The sequence below is a fragment of the Cupressus sempervirens genome, chromosome 11, assembly GCF_028749045.1.
Source record: "Cupressus sempervirens isolate cs-2001-9-10 chromosome 11, ASM2874904v1, whole genome shotgun sequence".
NCBI classification, from domain to species: Eukaryota; Viridiplantae; Streptophyta; class Pinopsida; order Cupressales; family Cupressaceae; genus Cupressus; species Cupressus sempervirens.
This window is the reverse complement of record NC_143128.1, coordinates 228,668,046-228,674,226: the sequence shown is the minus strand read 5'-3', so window position 1 is coordinate 228,674,226 and position 6,181 is coordinate 228,668,046. Positions and strand designations below refer to the sequence as shown.

Here is a 6,181-nt window from a genome sequence, read left to right as displayed (position 1 = left end):
TGATGATTTTTCCAAATTTCGTCCAACAACAAGAAAAACTTTCTTCACCATACTTGCAATGACATATAAATCCCGTCCCTATGGTTTACCAGTAAACTGCTGTTTCAAAAAATAAACACTGTCATCTTCTTGAGACTTTGAATGTTGAGCTACCTGATTGTGAGAATTAAATTTAACAGAACATCGCATTGGATTAGAACAATGATCCTGACATATAGCTATAACTCCACCTACACCTCTTTGACACTGATTATTAAAATGACCAAGACTATGCTGAAATTTATCAACTGTGGCTTCATCTTGCATCTTAATTGACTGACACCATTCACCCCACTGTGAAATGAGATATATTGAAGTTGGGAAAGGTTTATTTTGATCAACCAGTAAACAAACTCTAACTCCTAATTGAGGAGATTCAAATGGGATGAGATCATGCTTTAAAAAGATACCCAATTTATTAGCTAAAATTTCAATAATCTCTGGATCTCGATATTCAAGTGGCAGAAGAGGAAAAGAAATCCAATGAAGAAAAAACTGAATACGTGACGTCTAAGGATTAAAGTTTGGAACCCGGAGCATAGTAAACAAACCTACTCCTTGACAAGTTAATAAATTTATTTGTCATATTAACGGTTCTCTAAAATTTTAGCTTATCAATACAGTTGTATCATTTAAAAAGTGCAAAAACGACCAATACAGCCATCAAATTCCAAGACTGTTGAATTTAATTTAATAAAGCATTTATTTTTAACATTTCAGGAAACGTTGCAGTTTACTTTCATTCTAGCATTGTTTAAAAGATGATAAAGCAGACCATACGTTCATATATGGCAGTGGTAAAACTATATGGAGCGTTTCTCTGGACTACAAACAAAGCAAAATTGCTCTCTGGAACTTTATATGGAGCTTTTGATTAGTAACTATTGTCAATCTGCCAATTTATGCTACCATTTCAACACTTCCAAAACTTTAAAACTAATTATTAATTTTTTTAAAAACAGGAAACAAAAGTTTAGGGTGGTGAATGCTTCAACAGCAGTTACTTAGAAAGCCTCTCCATTAATTAGGAATGAATTTTGAAAAAAATTATATAGATTCTGCATCCGCGGGAAACCTTTACAAATTCTCAACTACATTCAGTGTACATAGATGCAAACACAATCATACATATATTCTCGCGCATTCCCTTTAATTCTACTTTATAAAACATGTTTTTGAATATTTACATATAATGCGTTTTTCATGGTCATCCCAAAACAGACATTTGAAAATATTTAATGAATTTACGTTCCTCGCAGATTTTGCTGCAAATAAAATATATGCAGGAGGGATTCCTCTTGATCTTCCATGCAGAGTGTGCTTGAAGTCTTTCATTAAGTTATGGGTCCTCTGTAAAGCCAAATTGCATAAAGTTGGAGGATTCTTTTTGCTATAGCTGCTTTGGTTCAATTGAGGGTTTTTACTGATAATACTGATTTGATCAAGTAGAGAATTTCTTTTGTTGTTCCTGATTAGGGTTTCTTGTGAATCTGCAGTTTGACATTATGTCGAAAATAAGGGAATGCACATTCGGGAAGGGTCAATTTCTTCCAGAAGAGTCCTTCCAGAGTTGGGGAAATTATGCAAATGCATTGAAAGATACTAAAAACAGATTTAGGGATAGGTTATTTTCAAGGTCTTCAGCTGAGGTGGAAATGAATGAGGTTAGGGTTCGTAGTGGACATGAAATGAAGAAGACTCTCAACAGGTGAGATATTATCTGGTTTGGTGTGGGTGCTGGAGTCTTTGTCTTAACAGGATTGGAAGCCCATCGGGATGCTGGCCCTGCAGTTTTATTGTCCTATGCTGTTTCAGGATTTGCTGCAATGCTTTCTGTGCTCTGTTATACTGAGTTCGCTCTGGAAATTCCTTCAGCAGGTAACACTCTATATTCTTTTTATAAATAATTTAAAAATAGCAACTTCTCTCATAAATATTTTATTGATTAAATAAATTATTAAAACTAATATTCAATATGAATATTGAATAGATTATTGTTAATGGACAATATGTTTGTTCATTTCTTATTAATATATATGAAGGCTTCTAGATTTTAACTGCTTTTATCTTTCTTAAACAATTTTATAATAATATTTCATAATCCTACGAGACCAAACAGTCTAAGGGACCATGCGTAAAAAATCTAAACCATTTTCATATTCTTTCAATGTCAGCCCTCTGTTATGAATTTTTATTACAGAACAAGTGATTTTGTGCAGTCTTGCTTTGTCAAACAATTCATATAGACAATCCTCCTTCATATTGTTCACAGATATCCTAATACGACTGTAAATTAAAAAATAAAATGTGATTCTGTTTCAAAACACCTTTCACTGCAGAAAATACACATTTTGTCATCCCAGATCTACTTGAAAATGATCTGAAATATTGATTCTAAAGGATTGATAGTGCTGTTGTTAGTGCTGAATCTTATGAAGATCATCTCAAATCTCCTTGAAAATGATCTGAAATATTGATACAAAGGATTGTTAGTGCTGAATTTTATGAAGAGTTAAAATCTAGAGGTGCTAATTGTTCAGAAGTCTCATTGATTGATCAAATTCTTTTAAAGAAGTTAAAAGAGTTGGTCGAACATAGCATAGGTTTTAGAAAATGTTGATGTTAGTCTATTTGATTGGTTGTGATATAAATAGAGGAGCTTGAGCTGCAAATTTTTTTTGAGGTTCTGGAAGTAGGAGAGAAAGGCAGACATAGCTGCTGCTTGATAGTTCCGAGTTTCTGTTTAGAACCCAGAGTCTTTATTCCTTAGCATGAGATCTTATAAACTTGAAAGGAAAGAAACATTATGACATGAAGAAAAGATCTAGTTAAGTGATTTTACCATAGAGAAGCTCAGTAATGATAAAGATTTAGCGACAATCTATCAAGTTATACATGGTTACTATAATCACCAATCTAAATCCTAACATTTGCACCTAGTGAATCAATGTATGAAACCTATCCACAGAATGTAACTTTTTTTATAAATTTCCAAATTGTAGATTGTATAGGATGTCTTTTTTATAAATTTAGAATGAGATTTAATACAAAATCTTACAAATTGTAGAAGACATTTTAATTAACACTAGGCCTTTGGTCTATTGGTGAAGTTGAATTATTTTCAATGAGCCCACCAGGGATCCAGTTTTGCTGAGTGTAAAGATCTGATATCATAAAGGACACCCTGAAGAAGTCTTGCTGAGTGTAAAGATCTGATATCATAAGGGACACCCTGAAGACATTTCAGACACGAGTGCCTCTACTCAGCTGCCTCACAAATATAAACCCTCCATAAAAAATTAAAAAAACTACAAGATGTTTTGAAATTTTCAGTTCCACCTATGCATATACAGTTTGTGTACGGTAGAAATCTAATTCTAGGCTTCCATCCTCTTTTTGGTTGAATTTTAAAGAGGAATATGATTATGGAAGAATGTTATAATTTAGATATGCACACTGTTTCTACTACAAACCTGTGTATAAGTCTGTGCATTTACATGTGTATATGGTCAAACTGGAACATCTCTAAATCATTTAAGCTTCTACCCTTCCTGTTAATTTTCCGAAAGGAATCTGATCATGTAAAAAATATCTGATCATGTAAAAAATTTCGACCCTAGAACCTATGCAAGAAACTTGCATCTACATGTTGTCAAAAGTCCAATTCTAACATTTCTACATCATTTTGGCTTTATTAATTATTGATGTTCAACTTAAAATAAATAATACTTAGCTATAAAAATTCAATTAATAGTTATAAGTTTATATATGCAAATTGGTTCCCTCTCAAAGATTAAGGATTGTCCAAATTTACATAATTTCAACATTATGTCAATCAGATTTTTCATTCCAAAGATTATTGAGTATTCTACAAGGTTCCATGGGATAGAGTATTTGGACACTTATAGTACAGGCATGAGTACAGCTATTAGGGAACAGGGTACTTGGAATTATCAAACTTTTTATTAATATAATTTTATAATTATAGAAAATTTCAAATTATGAGTCATGATAATAGTTTTTCAAAATAAGAACGCTGATATAGTTTGCAAATGTAATTTATTGTTTTCCATTTCAGATTTGCAATATATTTGTAATAATAATATATGATTAATGTCTAGATGCATAACAGAGAAGGGAGACTTTAAACATGAACAGTAAGATCATAAATCATATAACAATGCTATATTGCAATGAAAAAGTACTAACTTGAACAGCGATAAAATTTACTTTTAATCAGTATTATATCAAAGTTTCAAAGTGATTACGTATTGATTAAGCTTGATAACTTATACCTGGAACAAAAATTAGAAAATCTTTTCGAAATCCTCAGCTATGATACTCTCCACTGAATACTCGATATTTAAGTTATGTGTACCTGATACATAAGTATGTAGGTATGCATTCGAGGAGGTGTGGGTACGCGTACGTATTCTATTTTTAGTTATGCCAAAAACAAAAGTTGATTATTCTAGTTTACTAACTGTATATGTTTCTTAAGAAACTCTCTCTCAAGAAGAGTATTTGTTAGCTATTTATCCTTTTTGTGCAGGTGGGTTGTTTTCCTATCTGAGAGTGGAATTGGGAGACTTTGTAGCATTCATAGGAGGAGGAAACATCCGGCTAGAGTATGTTATTGGAGGGGCAGCATGGACGTCCTACTTTACTTCACTCTTGAATCATAAAGCAACAGATTTCCTCATCAAAACACAACTTACTGAAGGCTACAATGAGTTGGATCCAATAGCAGTTGCAATCCTCATCATAACTGCAGTAATCGCCATAAAGAGCACCAAGTTTACATCGAAGGTAAACTATTATGCATCAATAGTCAACATTGTGGTCATCTTATTTGTTATCATTGTAGGGCTAACACAAGCAAAAGCATCAAACTACTCAGATTTCTTGACCTTTGGAGTAAGAGGCGTTTTCAATGCAGCTTCTGTACTCTTTTTCGCATATATAGGCTTTGATGCAGTTTCTACAATGGCCGAGGAAACAAAGAATCCGGCTGTTGATATTCCTGTTGGGCTTGGGTCCATGGTACTCATCGTAACGGCCTATTGTCTCATGGCTCTGACTCTTTGCTTGATGCAAAACTACAAAGATATTCATATTCATGCTCCATTTAGTATTGCATTTGAAAGGGTGGGAGTGAATTGGGCATAGGAGCACTTACAGGCATGACAACTGTCCTCGTGGTAAGTGTTTAGGCCAAGCTCGTTATCTCACCCATATTGCAAGAACACACTTATTACCCCCACGGTTTGCATTAGTACATGAGAAAACTGGAACTCCTATCAATGCAACAATTATAATGGTTGTAGCCACTTCAATCATTGCATTTTTCACTAAGCTAGAAATCCTTTCAAATCTCCTCTCCATCAGCACTTTGTTCATTTTCTGCCTAGTAGCCATTGGGCTATTAGTTAGAAGATACTACGTAACAGGTGAAACAAACAATAGGAACCTATCATTCTTCATCATTTTCATAGTCATTGTTATTGGTTCCTCCATTGGGACTGCTAGTGCTATATATTGGGTTAGAAGTGATGGGTGGATAGGCTATGTTATCACGGTCCCCATATTGTTCTTGATGACATTAGGGTTAAGTTTGCTTGTTCCAAAGGCTAGGGTTCTAAAGGTGTGGGGAGTGCCATTGGTGCCATGGATACCTGCCTTGTCTATTGCTGTCAATATATTTCTTTTGGGCTCCATGGACAATGCTTCCTTCATCAGGTTTGCTGTTTGGACAGGGTTAATTCTGGTGTACTACTTTTTCTTTGGACTTCATGCAACCTATAACACTGCCAAAGCCTCAGAGGAAGAAACGATAGAAAACGGTGACAAATTTGTTCCAATGTACATTTGGCATTGGAAACTTTGTATAGAGTTTGATGGAGTTAATTGTTCTTTTATATACTTGTTTTGGGGCTTGTAAAGAGATTGAAGGCTTTGTAATTTTTTAAAGGGTCTCAGACCATGGATACACAGGGATGTGTCCTTCTTTGCCTTAGGTGTTTCAGCGATAATGAGATGTTAAGGGAATGTCCCCTTGTGTACATTGTGTTGATAAACTTTATCAATCTTGCACACTCGGTTTTCGTCAACTCGTCCAAACTAGTCGAATTGTTTTCCAAAT

General features: G+C 34.0%; 1 pseudogene; it reads left to right on the top strand.

The window, feature by feature from the left end:
* The first annotated feature begins 1,544 nt into the window (after window positions 1–1,544).
* Window positions 1,545–5,980, top strand: LOC149528994 (cationic amino acid transporter 1 pseudogene; annotated as a pseudogene).
* The last annotated feature ends 201 nt before the right edge of the window (window positions 5,981–6,181 follow it).